At 45.0% G+C, this 19,288-nt stretch overlaps 1 long non-coding RNA gene across 1 annotated transcript in view; it reads right to left on the bottom strand.

Annotated features, from left to right (window-relative positions):
* Window positions 1-10,913: 10,913 nt before the first annotated feature.
* The window catches only part of LOC118938210, a 34,844-nt gene continuing 26,469 nt past the window's right edge, over window positions 10,914-19,288 (bottom strand). Inside the window, exon 2 of the long non-coding RNA XR_005035453.1 lies at window positions 10,914-12,912. This is a non-coding gene — a long non-coding RNA (uncharacterized LOC118938210). The remainder of the gene's footprint in view (window positions 12,913-19,288) is intronic.

The following is a 19,288-nucleotide window of genomic DNA, read 5'->3' as shown; positions in this document are numbered from 1 at the left end:
TTAGGCTATCTGTCCGCCAATTGAAACTCAACAGAAGTTGGGTGATGCAACAGGACAACGACCCAAAACACAGAAGTAAATCAACAACAGAAGGGTTTCAACAGAAGAACATAAGCCTTCTGGAGTGGTCCAGTCAGAGTCCTGACCTCGACCCGATAGAGATTCCGGTGCATGACATCAAGAGAGCGGTTCACACCAGACATCCCAAGAATATTGCTGAACTGAAACAGTTTTGTAAAGAGGAATGGTCCAAAATTCCTCCTGACCGTTGTGCAGGTCTGATCCGCAACTACAAAAAACATTTTGGTTGAGGATATTATTGCCAACGGAGGGTCAACCAGTTATTAAATCCAAGGGTTCACATACTTTTCCCACCCTGCACTGTGAATGTTTACACGGTGTGTTCAATAAAGACATGAAAATGTCAAATTGTTTGTTGGTTATTAGTTTAAGCAGACTGTGTTTGTCTATTGTTGTGATGAAGATCAGATTAGATGAAGATCAGATCACATTTTTTTGACCAGTTTATGCAGAAGTACGGGTAATTCCAAAGGGTTCACATACTTTTTCTTGCCACTGTAGATGTTAGTTGGTGGTGCATTTTTTTATTTTTGTATCACAAAATGTAGGCTACGTGATCGACCACACACTACAACACAGTAGGTGGCGGCATGCACAAACAAAATGTGCAAACGCCATGATACCAAATAAGAAGAAAAGTGACTGGGAGTCAATTGGGCGCTGGCTCATAAAAACAACATTAGCATGAATTTTGTGAACAAGAAGATGTGAGATAATTAACTTGTTCTATGTAATATCGTATAGCTTTGGAATCATGATATTATGTACTTTCAAGGAAAATAGACTCATACCCTGACTTTGAGAAGGGATTGCATGATGATTAGCTTACCAACTACGTGACGCAGCATGACAACGCGCACACACACACACACACACACACACACACACACACACACACACACACACACACACACACACACACACACACACACACACACACACACACACACACACACACACACACACACACACACACACACACACACACACACACACACACACACACTCCTCTTCTGCGCCCTGGGCCAATTCAACAGTCTCAGGGGTAAACATCCTCAGCCTTGAAATGTCCATTCGAGACATGACTAACAAATAATGCTAAAGCTTTCATGGCAGTAAAAACTCCACAGTGGGGCGTTCTTGTTGACATGTGAGATGTGATATACAACCCCATAAAATGAGTCATTCCTCTAGTGTAAGAAGTCTGGTGCTTTATCATGATCTGTCCATAGGCCTCAAGACGGCCTTAAACGTAGAGTAATATACATTACAGGCCCCAAGTCAGTCTTAAACCTAGAGTAATATACATTACAGGCCTCAAGACGGCCTTAAACCTAGAGTAATATACATTACAGGCCCCAAGTCAGTCTTAAACCTAGAGTAATACACATTACAGGCCCCAAGTCAGTCTTAAACCTAGAGTAATATACATTACAGGCCTCAAGACGGCCTTAAACGTAGAGTAATATACAGCACAGGCCCCAAGTCAGTCTTAAACCTAGAATAATATACAGTACAGACCCCAAGTCAGTCTTAAACGTAGAGTAATATACAGTACAGGCCCCAAGTCAGTCTTAAACGTAGAGTAATATACAGCACAGACCTCAAGTCAGTCTTAAACCTAGAGTAATATACATTACAGGTCCCAAGTCAGTCTTATAAGTAGAGTAATATACAGCACAGGCCCCATGTCAGTCTTAAACCTCACATAATATACATTACAGGCCCCAAGTCAGTCTTAAACCAAGAGTAATATACAGTACAGACCTCAAGTCAGTATTAAACCTCGAGTAATATACATTACAGGCCCCAAGTCAGTCTTAAATCTAGAGTAATATACAGTACCAGCCCCAATATGGCTGTATAGAGTTCCTCTACTGTGAGTCCTTCGGGTCACTATAAAATATCATAGAGGTAATTCTTTCTTCTTCTATGAGTCTTCAGGGAAGGTCTTTAGTCAGTCAAGGTCGCCGGGGCCTAAGTAAGAGTGGGCGACTTCAGCTCTGATGGCTAGCTTGGTTCCTCTTCCTGTTCATTCATCCTTCAACCACATAGAGCAGGCCCAAAAGTAGAGGCCCAAAAAATGGTCAAAGACTCCAGTCACCCAAGTAATAGACTGTTCTCTCTGCTACCGCACGGCAAGCGGTACTGGAGCGCCAAGTCTTGGACCAAAAGGCTCCTTAACAGCGTCTACCCACAAGCCATAAGACCGCTGAACAATTAATCAAATGGCCATCCGGACTATTTACATTGAACCCCCCCCCCCCCCCCCCCCCCCCCCCCTCGACTAACCTGTACCCCCTCACTTTGACTCGGTACTGGTACCCCCTGTATATAGCCTCGTTATTGTTATGTCATTTTCTTGTGTTTGTTTTTTTTGTGATTTTTTTTACTTTAGTAAACTCTATTTCTTGAACTGCATTGTTGGTTGAGGGCTTGTCAGTAACACACACTGATCCTGAAGGTTGTGTGTGTGTGTGTGTTTGAGTGAGTGCCAAAAGTCCTCACAAGAATAGTAAACCGTAAAAATTAGGGGGATGAACATTAACTGTCTCTCAGTTAATGTTAGGATCCAGGGAGTCTTCACCTGTGTGCCTGTGGATTCCATTAGGGACCAGGAAGTGTCCCATCCCGGTGCATCCTTGAGCCCTTGGGTCGTCAGCTGCGGCTCTGTAAGGGTGTGGTGGGTGGAAGACTGTTAAACTGTTACACACATGACCTACAGATGAAATGGTCTCTAGCTGCGAGCCTGTCCCCTCTTGCCATTTTTGTGGTGACTTGAGTGTGTGTGTGTGTGAGCGCATAAGTGTGTCAATATTATCTCAGCTCTATCCTTGGTTTCTAAGCATTGGGTTGAATATCCTCCGATGGGAAAGCAATGCTTGTCTTACTTCAAGCTCAAACACACAAGCTCACACACAGACAAACTCACACACACACGCTCACACACAGACAAACTCAAACACACACGCTCACACACAGACAAACTCGCACACACGCTCACACACCAGTGGACATTCTCCCCCTCTCTCTCCCCAGAGGCAGGCCTGGGTTTACCTTTCCTCCTCAGCGGTGGCCTGGGCATGTTAGGTTAGTGGAGTCGTCATGCTCCTCTGGAACTCCCCTCTGAGAAGTCTCCAGTTCTGCCTATGGCTGTGTTCTGATACTCTGATATTCCCAGGTCTTTCCACCCAGGACAGGCCGTCGGGGATAGAGTTATATGTTAGCAGACTCTTCCTATGGGTTTCTCTACACGTGACCAATACAACTTGAAACGTGAAACTCTATACACTCGATCATGGTTGGTGTGTGTGTGTGTGTGTGTGTGTGTGTGTGTGTGTTGTGTGTGTGTGTGCATGTGTTTTTGAAGAATTTTAATATTCAAACATCTTCTAATGATATTATGGTCGTCCATACCACTTTGCATCATCCTGTCATCCTGGGATATTTGATGGCCTCTAAAAGAGTGTGTCGGCGAAAGGGCAGGTCAGAACACGTCTTCTGAACACCATATTTCATGTCGTCTCATCTCATCGTTATCTCATGTTTGCAGCTGCTCTGTGTCTGCCTGAGTGAATGTAGACTTGTGCAAGACAAGCAGTATCGGGACTCCTTTCTCTTTCAGGTCCTTCAGATGACACACAAACCTCAACCGGTCCAAGCTACGTAAGTAATAAAGAACAGGTTACTATGTGCCCCTATGCCCTGAAAGCCTCTGTCTGCATGGGAACGCAAGAATATCTATGAAATTAAACTGAAAATTATGGAACAGAGTTTGGTGAGTAGCCTATCGGTTAAGAACATTGGGCCAGTAACCGAAAGGTTGCTGGTTCGAATCCCAGAGCCGAGGTGAAACGTCTCACATCTGTGAGCCGAGGTGAAACATAGGTGAAACATCTGTTGATGTTCCCTTGAGCAAGGCACTTAACCCTAATATCTCCTGTAAGTCACTCTGGATAAGAGTATCTACAAAATGACAAAAAAATAAATAAATGTAAACTACATGAGAATAAAGGTTTGATAAGTTTGACTAATTGTTTCTTGATTTGTTTGATAGCTTGAGCCTAGATTTGATGATGTGTGATGTCCCTGAGACATTTGCACACTGATTGTGACATTTTGATGGTGTGTGTGAATTGTGCCTGTGCTTTCTGCAGGTTTTGATTGTTATGTCAATTAACATCTTTCTGATCTCTGTGGCATTGTGACATTGATGTGGTGATTCAGAGATATATTTACTGTATGGTTTGTGCTATACTTTCCATGCCTTATGTGTGGAATGACGTGAAAAGCTGTCACAATCATTGAGCCCATTCACTCTCCCAAAACTCCACAGTTTATAGCCACATTCTTACCAATGGAGGCACATGGACCACAGCTCTGCTAACCCACAGACTGCAGTAGTAAGGCTTATGCTTGGTTTGTCTGTGGTTTGTTTGTTGTTTGTGAGTCGTTGGTGTGCTACCAGTGTCTGGCCAAGCAATAGACAGTATTGACAGTATGACTGTTGACCTTTTGAAACGGTTAACCTTTGACCTTTCAACCTGAGATAGAGAAACCGAGTGGTGACAGGGTTGTATAACAAATAATTTCAAAGACCACAACACATCAAGGAAGCCATCGCTCAGTCCTGATGGTGTTTGTTTTCTATAATCTTTGGAGAAACACATTTAAAAACATATTAATCAATATCAAATTGATGAACCTTTTTGTTTCATATGTTGTTGGATTCAATTGAAGTACTTATAACTTTGCCTGAGACGGGTGTAATCATTAAACAGAACTTTAAATGAACCCTAATTAACATACCTATATCAATAAATGCATCCATTGAACAATCCTACTACAATATATTCCAACATGTCAATCACAGAAAGCCACAGCATTCCAAGTTGCCATGGTAGACTGACCTGTCAATCACTTTACCCAGTCTGACACACAGAACACAGATACACCCTGGGAGTATCAGCCAGCCCAGGGCCCTCCCCTGTTGTCATGACAGCAGGATGATTGATGGTCTCTCTGGGGAGTGGAGAGGAGCGGCTTGGGGACCGGATATCTTCGTAATGTTGAAAGGTGGGGGGGATGATAACTTAGTGGAGTTGGAGGGGTGATGAGTTGGGGTTTTGGGGGTGGTTAGGGAGTGGGGGTCTGGTCTCGATCTGTTTCAGGGACGTTTGGTGACCCCAGGTGAGCTGGTGAGTTTAAGGTGGGGAGGGGGGGGTTATATTTTGATCTGTCTCAGGGACTTTCCGTGACCCCTAGTTGAGGTGGTGAGTTTGGGGGAGTTATGGGGAGTGAGGAGGTTATGTCTTGATCTGTTTGCAGGGACGTTTGGTGACCCCAGTTAACCTAGTCTTCTGACTAGTCAAGGTTCAGACTGGAGGCCTGTGAGACATTGGATAGAAAGTTCCATAGGGATTACAAAGTGTTAACCCCATGATGAACTGGGTCCTGGTTTACTTCACATGTGGCTGTACTCCACGAATATATGGGTTCATAATGGTAGTATGGGTTCATAATGGTAGTATGGGTTCATAATGGTAGTATGGGTTCATAATGGTGGTATGGGTTCATAATGGTAGTATGGGTTCCTGTAATACCATTGAATGTTTTAAGACTCCAGTTTTTAAGCAACCTCTAAAAAGCTGCAAAGGTAACTGATTTATAAGTTGGCACACATTGATGAGGGGGAGTCATGAAAGGAGAAAAACAGACTGTAAATCATCTCTCATTTCTGTAAACTGGTTGACCCAATGAAGTGTTCGCCCCAGCAAGTGCGAACTAGAACAATTCCTCCCAACTAGAGTGTGATTTTTCAGCTGACCACCAACATTTTCCTAACCACCAGACCACATATTGCATTCAGAAGAGAGTGAGGGGAGGATATCCAACATTGACACACACAGCTAAACCAACACACACTGACTGGACCCGGTTGCTTGAGCACACTCGCCCACTTGGCAATAGTCTCCCATCTTCACATAACAACAGACTCCCTCGCTCTTTGGTGTTACGTTAGTGCGTGTGCGGTCCGCTCTGTCTGTCTCTCTTTGCTCTTTTTTTCTGACATTGTTTTATCTGCGTGCCCAACTCATTATGGATGATGGGTTTCATCCCAAATGGCGCCCTATTCCATATATAGTGCACTACTATTAACTGGGCTCTGGTCAAAATAAGTGCACTATGTAGGGAATATGGTGCCATTTGGTAGAGATCTATGGTTTCTTCCTCTCCAAACCACAGCTATGTTCCTTACTGCCGTCTCCAACAACGGGCAGTCATGCTAGACAGAGGAACAAAAGAATAATACTATTTCAATGGTAGGAACCAGCAGTAGGGAAACTATTGGTAGGCTGGACACTGACAGGCAGACAGGCTAAAGAAATGCATATTCACTTCCTACCTTTCAATTGGGTCTTCTGCTTTCCTGACAGTCATAGATGTGGAGTTTTAAGGCACAACAATGAAAGGAGCATTTCACTGCTACTTCTTCACTTTATGCATTGTCCACCATTTCACTTCTATCTATTAAATATTTATTTAACCAGGAAGTCCTGGCCAATAAGTGACTTTGACATATATTGTCCATTACGTTAAATTGGAGGACAACTTTGCTACAAAGATCTAACAAATACCAAGAAACTCCATTTATGGTAGCAATGTGGTTGTTTTCTTTAAAGCTCTTCGGTCATCATGACTTTCTAATGTGAAACCTTTTGTACTTATCTCTGTTTCTAACATCTTTGACCTGAACAAGGGGTAAGAGGAGCGTCTCAACGGGCCTGGAACTGAGGTCAGTTGTTGACCGAGTCCAAGTCAATATATCACTAGTGCTTATACTGGCAGAAGACTCCCTATCATTCACTTCTCCATCTCTCCTTTTCTGTCTCTTTCACTCCCACTCACTCGCTTCTCATCCAACCCCCAAATGAATCAAAGAACAAACTTTAATCAATTGGAGAGATACATCTTTGCCAACTGGGCTCTGATGCTACCACTTTTAGGAGAAAATGGACAGAGAAACTTCAGGCAAAACAATACTACAAGCACTGCTTTTTGATTTAGTTGGTGCCTGCTTGATCGGATCCATTGCAGCAGGCAAGCTCAAACATAGCTATTTCAAGTATTCTTTTAAGAAAACCTATACCATTGGAACCTAGGTCTATCCATAATGCTACTCCTGTTGTGTCTGACTCCCTGGGAGTGGAACGTGTGGAGTGTAACATCCGTACCTGAGCAGCAGAGTTATTGTCTGAGCCTCAAGGTCTTATCACCACACAGACAGAGATGATAAGAGAGAGGGATCTATGGCATGCCTTCCTGCCTGTGATGTGTCTGTCTACAGCAGGCAGGGTCCAGGCTGCATTTGGATTATAGATAGAGACAGAGTCCATGGTTTACCGCAATAGTGCCTTTGTGCCCTTAGATCCCAATCTAAAGGCTTACCTTTGATTCCTAGGCAGACATACAGTACCAGTCAGAAGTTTGGACACACCTACTCATTCCAGGGTTTTTCTTTATTTTTTACTATTTTCTACATTGTAGAATAATAGTGAAGATATCAAAACTATGAAATAACATAGTGCCCATAAAGCTCATCACTAAGCTAAAGACCCTGGGACTAAACACCTCCCTCTGCAACTGGATCCTGGACTTCCTGACGGGCCACCCCCAGGTGGTAAGGGTAGGTAACAACACATTAGTCACGCTGAACCTCAACACGGGGGGCCCCTCAAGGGTGCGTGCTCAGTCCCGCCCTGTACTGTCTGTTCACTCATGACTGCAAGGCAAGAATGGCAAGAATGGCAAGAACAGCACAAATAAGCAAAGAGAAACAACAGTCCATCATTACCTGAAGACATGAAGGTCAGTCAATACAGAACACTTCAGTGCAGTCGCAAAAACCATCAAGCCCTATGATGAAACAGGCTCTCATGAGGACTGCCACAGGAAAGGAAGACCCAGAGTTTATTAGAGTTAACTGCACCTCAGATTGCAGCCCAAATAAATGGTTCAAAGAGTTCAAGTAACAGAAACATCTCAACGTCAACTGTTCAGAGGAGACTGCGTGTATCAGGGCTTCATGGTCAAATTCCTGAAAAGAAACCACTACTAAAGGACAAGAATAAGAAGAAGAGACTTGCTTGGGCCAAGAAACACGAGCAATGGACATTAGACTGGTGGAAATCTGTCCTTTGGTCTGATGAGTCCAAATTTTGGGTTCCAACCGCCGTGTCTTTTTGAGACGCAGAGTAGGTGAACGGAAGATCTCTGCATGTGTGGTTCCCACAGTGAAGCATGGAGGAGGAGGTGTGATGGTGTGGGGGGGTTTTGCTGGTGACACTGTCTGTGATTTATTTAGAATTGAAGGCACACTTAACCAGCATGGCTACCACAGCATTCTGCAGCGATACGCCATCCCATCTGGTTTGCGCTTAGTGGGACTATCATTTGTTTTTCAACAGGAGAATGATCCAACACACCTCCAGGCTGTGTAAGGGTTATTTGACCAAGGAAAGTGATGGAGTGCTGCATCAGATGACCAGGCCTCAACAATCACCCGACCTCAACCCAATTGAGATGGTTTGGGATGAGTTGGCCCGCAGAGCAAAGGAAAAGCCGGCAACAAGTGCTCAGCATATGTGGAAACTCCTTCAAGACTGTTGGAAAAGCATTCCAGGTGAAGCTGGTTGAGAGAACGCCAAGAGTGTGTAAAGCTGTCATCAAGGGAAAGGGTGGATTCTTTACAGAATCTCAAATATAAAATATAATTTGATTTGTTTATTACTACATTTTTTGTTACTACATGATTCCATATGTGTTATTTCATAGTTTTGATGTCTTCACTATTATTCTACAATGTAGAAAATAGTAAAGAAGGAAAACCCTTGAACGAGGAGGTGTGTCCAAACTTTTGACTGGTACTGTAGGTGAAATTATTCCCTAAAAGTTAAACGATTCCTGGGTGAATAAGTTGAATGATTCCCTAAAAGTAATTGAACTGTTTGGTATATTACTGAAAGGATTCACTAAAAGTGAATGATTCCAAAGGCAGTTAGATGAAATGATTTCCTAAACCATGAATTGATTCCAAGACAGATTACGGCATGGGTCCACTGAAAGAGCCCACTGTTCTCTAGCAGGGATGTTACTCCTCTATTCATCAGATTTGATCTACAACTCTGACCCCATATACAGCAGGCTTTACTTCAGCATAAAACCTGGAGAGAGACATTTGTCTTCACACACTGTGAAGAGCTATCTTGATTTAGGGAAAGGACCAACAATTTAAACAAAGCATTGATTCTGTGGTTTTGGGAACTTTTCCACCCGTACTGAGATCTCGGGATAAGGTCTCGGTAGATTTGTGTGTGTGTGTGTGTGCATGCGAGCGTGTGTGTGTGTGTGCATGCGAGCGCGCGCGTGTGTGTGTGTGTGTGTGTGTGTGTGTGTGTGTGTGTGTGTGTGTCTGTGTCTGTGTGTGTGGACTCATCAGGGCCAAATTGTCCTGAAAACTAATCTCATGCAAATGAGCTATTTTAAAATCAAACTGATCAAATAAGGACTAGATATATAAATAAAAATGATTTGTAATATGTTGAATAGAATTAGAGAAGACACTTTATTGTGTGGTCAGTCACAGTCTCAGTTCAACTACACTGAGTGTACAAAACATTAGGAACACCTGCTCTTTCCATGACAGACTGACCCGGTGAATCCTGGTGAAAATGATGATCCCTTATTGAGGCCACTTGTTAAATCCACTTGAATCATTGTAGAGAGGAGACAGATTAAAGAAGGATTGTTAAACCTAGATCTAAACCACAACAGCCTTTGTGACCCTCTCCACCCCAAGCCCCCTTATAGCCAGCCCACCAGCCAACCCCCCCCCCCCCACCCTCCAACCCCTCAGGCCAGAGGGATGTTGATAAGGCCAGGCTGGGTGGGTGGCAGTTGAACGGTCTTTGCTCTGCTCTGGTTCTTCCTGGAAGAGGGGGGAAGGGGTAGTAGGGGAGGGTGGCCAGGCCCCAAGCCCAGGAGGGTGTATCAGTCCCTGGCATCATGCGGAGCCCTGTCACCCGCCTCTGTGAGTTACTGCCACAGGGTTTCCTGTTGGGTTAAAAGTAAACCTTCCCTCCACCACTTTAGATCCCCCTGTGCTTTTCCCCTAACCTCACACACACACACACACACACACACTTATGTGGCACACACTTGCAGGTTGACACACACACACAGATGTGTGTTCACACACACAAACTCAAGCACATTACATGCATGCTGGCACACAAACACACAAAGTGCACCTAAGCACAAAGTACGGAGTGTTCACTGAGTCATCTTCAGTTTTTAGGAGATGTCTCTAATAAGACTTTTTCACACACCCTGTCTTGTGTCACACAGAAATACTACTGTAACTGTGGTTACTGTCTCTCATAATATATACTGAAATCCTTGCTAATGATAGATCACTCAGTCATCTCCCTCCTCATTAAAGGGAGATCCAGACAGCCCAGAGGGTTGATGTGGGGCAAAGACACTTCAGACTGAACTACCGCTCTGTGTGACAATCAATATAAACCAGACAGACAGTGCAAGAGGGCTTACTCACATACATAGACAGACAGTGACACACAAACACACACACACACACACACATACACACACACAGGGTCCTGTACATTGCCTTGCTGGCACGCTTACCTCCTCTAGTCCCTACCCACCTGTCTACTACGGTATGACTGAGGGAACTCCACAGCATATACACACTGCAAAACCAGGCATAAACAACCAAACATTGAAACACACCCACCAGCGACACCAGACAGATAGATGACTGTGTATTTAATCGCTTTTCCCAGCATTTGGGCTTTGAATCTAGATTCTCTGCCAAGACAATGAATGTGCGAAAATGAATCCACCAAAAAACATTTGGGGTTGCGGTTTTTAATGAAATGGTAACCCACAGACTTGGAGCTGAGCGTTTTGATCTCTTATCTGGTGTAGCTGAAGGGAAAGAATCTCCACACATTCCAGTGGAACAGATATACAATGATCTCCGCCACAGTTTGGAATTCCCCCTTCGAAGAAAGACTTATATGTCTCATTTACTATGCTTAAGGCAGACTAACATCATACCCTATAGGATCAGAACTAAGTAAGCGAACAGACATTAGGCTACATTCTTTCCACTGACATGTGTTTGTTGTAGTATCACACTAATAGCACACCTGCACACTGTTGAAGGATGTTGGAAAGAATCTTGGAATGTTATGAAGTATTCCGGAGGGGTTTGGGAATGGGAAGAGCTTAGCGGAATATTGGCTCCTATTCCGGGTCCAGCTTATTGGACCAGGAATTGGATCCAGATCACGTTCCCGGGAGTTTGGCACTCTGCCATTTCAGTTGTGTTTTTACGGAGTATTTTGATGACCTCTTGACCTCCTGTCTTCCACTGCTCCTAAACATCTCAGAGTGGAAAATGTCCATGTGAGAGAGAAACCTTGGTGTTGTGGTCTTTCATTGTTATCCATTTCTGTCCAGTTCAATATACATCAACACAGGGATTTTGATTGATTTAGTTTCTTAGTTCTCAATCAAATTAGAAAAAATCGATCCGAATTGGAGGGTTGCTATGACGTCTTTGCCCAGTGGAATCACTGTCCAAAACAATATGAAAGACAACCACCAGATGTCTCTGAAAAGTGAAAACCACAGCAGCATTTCTGGGTTGCGTTTTACAAAACATTCTGTTGACATACATTTTTCCCATTGCTCATAGTAAATGAAAGGTTAGGGCTCGGTTTGGGTCTCTAGTTCTCCTGCAGTACAATATGAGGATATGAGTGTTAGATGAACACTCACGACGAGGGACGCCGAGGGAGCCGAGGGACGCCGAGGGACGCCGAGGGACACCGAGGGACGCCGAGGGACACCGAGGGACGCCGAGGGACACCGAGGGACGCCGAGGGAGCCGAGGGACGCCGAGGGAGCCGAGTGAATGGGTGTTAGGAAACGTACCCGGTTTAAATAGCAGTTCCGTTTCCAACCGCTGGACCCTTACAATAACAAGGATGGAATGGTACATTTTAAACTGACAGTTGGCTACATTCTAAAACCTGATCCAAATCTACAGGCCTCTGTAATGAGTCACACAGTACCACAAACTAGGAGGCATTGAAGATATACTGACTTTAACGTTCTATTACAACACAACTCCCATATGTATCTTAAAGGCTACGTTCAGCAGTTGAAAACAAACACTGTGTGATGGTGGAAACCCCCATGTAAGGGCCAGAGCATAGATCACTGCTAAGGAACAGTCAGGCTTCCAACTATGGTAACTGAGTCTTTCTCCCCTCCCTCTCTCCTGAATAATGGACCTGTGCCCATCAAAGAGTCCGGGGTTACATCCCAAATGGTAACTCATTCCTTACATAGTGCACTACTCTTGACCAGAACCCTATGGGCCCTGGTCAAAAGTAGTACACTATGTAGGCAATAGGGTACCATTTGGAGTGCAGCCCAGGCCTGGAGATCCAACATGGAGGTTCAGATACCATCTTCACTGTGAACATCGTCCCTCAGTGGGTTATCTTCAAGAAAGATCTGTCCATTGAGAGCAATAGGGTTCTCATTCAATCTGGGTGTTCTGGACTGGTGGTGGGGAACTCGCTTGATGAGGTGGTGGTGTGTGTGTGTGTGTGTGTGTGTGTGTGGCCCCCCAGCATACGCGCCCGTCCTCCTCCACAGCAGCCCTTATCAGCAGCTCCAGGTTTCCATCACAGTCTCTACATATCTGCCTCTGTGGGAGTCAGTTAGGGAGACCTGAGAAGTAGAACAAAATAATGTCAGCAAGACAGTGATCACGGTTTGCATGTAGTTCATGTGAATTCTCCAATGTTTTTCCTCAGTATGTTTAGTCGGCCCAGACCCTCAGCTTTCCCTGAACCGTAGAAGCAGTACTCTAGTCTAACCACATAATGCTTAGATCACATGCATCCAAATGGGACCACTGGATTGTGTTCTCCCAGGGAGGCTTCTCCTCAGTAAGCTTAGTCAGCCTAGAGACACTGAGCCAACTGCATCTAGAAGTTCCTGTGTCAGGCAATGTGGTGGCTACTAAACCCCCGTCTCCTCCTCCTCATCTGCACAGAGTTACTGTCGGTTGTGTTCTCTTGTGGTGTTGGCTTCTGTGGCTGTGCTTATTCTGCATCTCTCTGCTACCCTAAGCGGTCTCAATTTGAGTTAAATATCTGATGACGTGAAAGAACAATTATCCTGTGGACTCTTAATTGCTTTTTTACCACATTATAGACTACGCGGTTGATGATTGTACAACATATAATACCCAAATATGTTGAGCACATTATAACATATGTGCACATTTAGTGAAGATTAAAATGGGATTTGATTTTATTCACTTTTGATTTAAATGCAGTAATGAATTGCTCATGTACTATAGTGTAGTATCAAATGTTTACCATCTACTTGTGCTCTCTCTCTCTCTCTCTCTCTCTCTCTCTCTCTCTCTCTCTCTCTCTCTCTCTCTCTCTCTCTCTCTCTCTCTCTCTCTCTCTCTCTCTCTCTCTCTCTCTCTCTCTCTCTCTCTCTCTCTCTCTCTCTCTCTCTCTCTCTCTCTCTCTCTCTCTCTCTCTCTCTCTCTCTCTCTCTCTCTCTCTCTCTCTCTCTCTCTCTCTCTCTCTCTCTCTCTCTCTCTCTCTCTCTCTCTCTCTCTCTCTCTCTCTCTCTCTCTCTCTCTCTCTCTCTCTCTCTCTCTCTCTCTCTCTCTCTCTCTCTCAGATTGATTTATTGGCATGAAATACAATTTGTAGATATTGCCAAAGCAGTATAGTGGTCCAGCATGTCAGCAAATACATTACAATGCAATGACGATCATGAAAACCAGTTCATTTAATTAGTATAAATAATAGTACATGTAATCATGTTTACAGGTACAGCACTACTGCTCTCGCTCTGCTTTCTCCTTGTCTCTGCCATCTCTCAATCTCACCATGCTGTCTCCACCTTTTATCTGGTTAGACAAACATACTGTTCCTCAGTCCCCTCAGACTGAGAGTAAACACAGTGAAACGCCACTGGAAACGGCCCCTCAGTCCCCTCAGACCTAGAGTAAACACAGTGAAACGCCACTGGAGACGGCCCCTCAGTCCCCTCAGACCTAGAGTAAACACAGTGAAACGCCACTGGAGACGGCCCCTCAGTCCCCTCAGACCTAGAGTAAACACAGTGAAACGCCACTGGAGACGGCCCCTCAGTCCCCTCAGACCTAGAGTAAACACAGTGAAACCCCACTGGAAACGGCCCCTCAGTCCCCTCAGACCTAGAGTAAACACAGTGAAACGCCACTGGAGACGGCCCCTCAGTCCCCTCAGACCTAGAGTAAACACAGTGAAACGCCACTGGAGACGGCCCCTCAGTCCCCTCAGACCTAGAGTAAACACAGTGAAACGCCACTGGAGACGGCCCCTCAGTCCCCTCAGACCTAGAGTAAACACAGTGAAACCCCACTGGAAACGGCCCCTCAGTCCCCTCAGACCTAGAGTAAACACAGTGAAACGCCACTGGAGACGGCCCCTCAGTCCCAGGCAGCTAGCAGTAAGCTTACAGTAAAAACACAACCAGACAACAAATGCACAATCAGTGAGGGAGAACATTCTTTATGTAAGTGAATGTTTACCACTGGAGAGCTGAACATGTAGCCTACAGTAGAGAGAGCACCCTGATCCAAACCAAATTACTTATATAGAACATTTTGTGTTGAGCTGGAACTTTCCCTCCAAGACATTTTGTAGACAACGTTCAGGGAGTGTGAACGTGAAATTACGACAGTGTCCCTGACCATGACTAACACTAAACATTGGAAAGGGAGTAACACAGGGGTGTCTGTGGAGCTTCAACTAGTTTACATGAACCATACTTAAAGTCCTACTCCAGTCTCACTTTCAGATCATTTATCATCTGATTTACTTAACTAGATGTCCATCTCAATAGGTGGTCGAGGTATCCTCTGACATGGCACCAGTGGGAGGGGGGGGGGTTCCTCTATTGTTTCCACAAGCAAGGGGGGGAGGCCGATGACATCAGAGGGCACCATCAGACCGCATCCTCGAATGGCCTACTCCATGAAGATTTGTTTTAAACCTTTACTGTATCTGTGTGATAAAGTAACACAATCACTAGAGTGCATCTTTAAGTAATCCATCACTCCTCTAGTCACTTACACACATTATGTCAGGCAGAGTGTAGATATTAGTTAGTCCAGGCAGAGTGTAGATGTTAGTCCAGGCAGAGTGTAGATGTTAGTTAGTCCAGGCAGAGTGTAGATGTTTGTCTAGGTAGAGTGTAGATGTTTGTCCAGGCAGAGTGTAGATGTTAGTTAGTCCAGGCAGAGTGTAGATATTAGTTAGTCCAGGCAGAGTGTAGATGTTAGTCAGGCAGAGTGTAGATGTTAGTCCAGGTAGAGTGTAGATGTTAGTTAGTCCAGGCAGAGTGTAGATGTTAGTTAGTCCAGGCAGAGTGTAGATGTTAGTCCAGGCAGAGTGTAGATTAAGGACAGTAGATGGACAACCAACCCACACATGTTTTTTCAGTGATGTCACATCCTGCCACTAATGAAGGACTTCTGAGGTATGTAAGCACATTAAGGGAAAATTCCCCACATTCTTCCCCCCACAGAGTACTTGTAGAGAAGAGACATGGGTTAAGGTTAATATAAGGTTAAGAGGCTACGTGGCTAATATGCTTTGAGAATACAATACAGGCCATTATCAATCTGAGGCATGGTCTGTAGATTGTTTAGAATGTTGTCAGTCTATGGAGACCATTATAATTGATTGTAGCCATGAGAGCTGACCGGCTCTGAATGCGTGTGTGTGCGTGTGTGTGTGTGTGTGGGGGGGGGGGGGGGGGGGGGGGGGGGGGGGGACTATGGACTCGTTCACTCCTCTGGGTAAACAAACTGTTTCGTTCAACATCTCACAATATTCCTCCTAGACAACTGGTGCCGTTACCAGTAACCACAGAAACTCACATTTCCCCTTATTAAAGATTGCCTTCATCCATGGTGGTTTTCATAAACCCTCCCTCAATCCCTCTCTCATCTCCCTCGTACCCTGCCTCCATCCCCCTCTCTTTCCCGCTATTCTCCGTTCCCATTCTTTGTGGGTTTGGGGTTGGGGAGTGCAGGCAGGCGTCGCTGAGATGGTGGCCAGTCTTTCTGCCTTTTTCTTCAGGGCAGTGCGTTTACTGGAGGGAGTAAACCCTGCCAGAACACATGCTGGGCATAGTGTTGTCCAGAAACATGAAGGAAATATATTTATTAGAATAAAAACAAAGGAAGCCAACATGTATGGACTCCAGCAGTTTGAAGTTTCTACCCCAGACAGAGAGCCAGAGTACAGAGTGTGGTTAGTGGTTAGAGGGTGTGGTTCATTAGGCATTATTTTGGGCCTGGAGAGTGTGCTTTACCATACACAGTCAGAATCCACCAAGCTTTATACCAGTGGAGGCTGCTGAGGGGAGGACGGGTCATAATAATGTCTGGAACGGAGTCAATGGAATGGCATCAACCACATGGAAACCATGCGTTTGATGTGTTTGATACCATTCCACCTATTGCGCTCCAGTCATTACCACGAGCCCGTTCTCCCCAATGAAGGTTCCACCAACCTCCTGGGCTTTCATGCATGCACGCGCGAGCACACACACACCCTCTTATGACAAGGACTCTGGACTTAACACAGCAGTCAGTCCACAGCTAACAACCTACTTGACGACATACTTTCCTTCACTCTGAACACTGAACAAAACCTGTACCAGCTGCTTACGTCCAACAGGCACAAACATGGACCTTGTTTTTCCTTTCATTAAAATGAACTAATCGTCAGCCTCGAACTCAGCTTCTTTTCCGAGAACAAAACATTGTTTTTGTCTTCAATAAATATGACCAAACCATTACCATCGCCTATCTCCGAATTCAGCTTCTTTTCTTAGAAATAATCCATTATTTGTAGTCATTAAAATGACCTAACTATACCTACCACTGAGCAGATGTTTGTCTTAGAAACTGAAAATAGAGATAATGTCTAAATGAGAGAGAAGCTCTACTATCATCCAGATAGCTCTGGAAGTTCCAGTACTCCTGAGGATTCTCTAGAAAGAGCCACAGTGATTGGAAACAGCCAAATAAGCACAAGATGATACAAATAGAGTATCCTTTCACAGAGCTAGCTGTGTTGCTAGGGATCATTCTCATTCTTCTCCTGTGTCGCAAAACACACAACTTTATTCTCCGGAGCCTGTATCCTACATGGTTTGCCTTGCAGCAGGCATTCATGCTGAGGCAGGCACACACACACACATGCATGCACACGCATGCGCACACACGCACATGCATTTGCACACATACACACACATGTAATTACACACACTTACACACACACACACACACACACACAAACACACACTCACAAACCAAAGCATCTGGAGCTAGTCCCTCTATACCAGGTTCTTTAACTCCATTCCTGCAGGACCCAGTGACTGTGGGATCTCGTTCCAACCTGTTATTAGTTCAATTATACATAGGGCATATTATATCACTCTCCTGCACTTTACACGAAGAGTCATTTCCAATGACGGAGGGAGGGAGGGAGGGAGGGAGGGAGGGAGGGAGGGAGGGAGGGAGGGAGGGAGGGAGGGAGGGAGGGATCAAAAACAACTTCTCAGTCAGGAGTTGAGCTTTAGGACAGTAAGAGGGCAAAGTTGACAGACTGAAAGATACTGCTGATGAGCTGCTGTGGTGTCCCTGAGAACATGTGGTTTGTTGGTAAATTAAGCCTGCGCCTCTGCCCCCGTACGTCCATGGGTGTGTGGTGTGTGTGTCTCAGGCTGTTCTAGAGCAGAATACATATCAGAGCCTAAACCTGCTCACCCTGTTAAGACCGGGGCCATTTCCTGTGGAAACATTGGCACACACACGGAAACATGACGGTTCATCATAGTGCACCAACAAACCAGATCAATTACAGAGAAGTTGAACCTTTACCAAGAAATACAACTGAGTCATGGGGACAGAAACTAACATGGAGTTTAGATGTAATCTAGGCCGACTCGCTGCACTTGACTGGCATGCTGCTGTGTGATGGTTTATACTGTATATAAAAATGGCCACAGGGAACCATAACCGATGAACAATGGATGTTCTTCTTCTTAGTTCTTCTGGTAATCATACATAGCATATAGGAGCATATGGGAAAAGGTTTGGGAATGGGAGAGGGGCAGAAGAACACATACTGTAGAAGAGGGGAGAGTGACCATTTGGGAAAGGGGGATAATGAGTCGGAAAAGATAAATGGAGAGAGGGGGAGTGGGAAAGGGAAGTCCCGGAGTTGGAGAGTAGGGTAAAAGTGGAGAGTGGGTGAAACCATTTAAAATATATGGGAGGAAGACGTGAGTGGGAGGATGACAGAGAGAGGGAGTGGGAGAGTTAGAGGATGAGAAAGAGGGGGAATGAAACAGAGCGGGAGAAGGAGAGAGGAAAAAGAGGAGTGGAAGTGTAGTACAGTAAATAAACAGAGGCCCCCTCGAGAAAGAAAGAGCCCTCCAGCTGCTGATCCCACACACTCTCTCCCTACTTCTCTCTCCCACACACTCTCTCTTCCATACACTCTCTCCCTACCTCTCTCTTCCACACACTCTCTCTTCCATACACTCTCTCCCTACCTCTCTCTCCCACACACTCTCTCTTCCATACACTCTCCATACAATCTCCCTACTTCTCTTTCACTCTCTCTTTCTCTGTCTTTCGATCTCTTTGTCTCTCTTTTTTTCTTTGTCTCTCTCTCTGTCTATCTGTCTGTCTGTCTCTCACCCCACCTCTCTCTTTCTCTCTCACTCTCTCTTTCTCTTCCTTGCTTTCTCTCTCGACCTCGCTCTTTCTTTCTTTCACTCTATAGCCCTTGTTTTCTAACTCTCTCTCTCACACACACACACACGCATGAGCGCACGCACACACGCACACGCACACACACACACACACACACACACACACACACACACACACACACACACACACACACACACACACACACACACACACACACACACACACACACAGAGACAGGAAGGTGTGTGTGTTACCTGTAGCTACTAAAGGTTATATATGGTGATGTGTGATGCAGCA

The sequence above is a fragment of the Oncorhynchus mykiss genome, chromosome 13, assembly GCF_013265735.2.
Source record: "Oncorhynchus mykiss isolate Arlee chromosome 13, USDA_OmykA_1.1, whole genome shotgun sequence".
Taxonomy (NCBI): domain Eukaryota; kingdom Metazoa; phylum Chordata; class Actinopteri; order Salmoniformes; family Salmonidae; genus Oncorhynchus; species Oncorhynchus mykiss.
The sequence above is the reverse complement of the archived record's forward strand: the minus strand, read 5'-3'. Positions and strand labels throughout refer to the sequence as shown.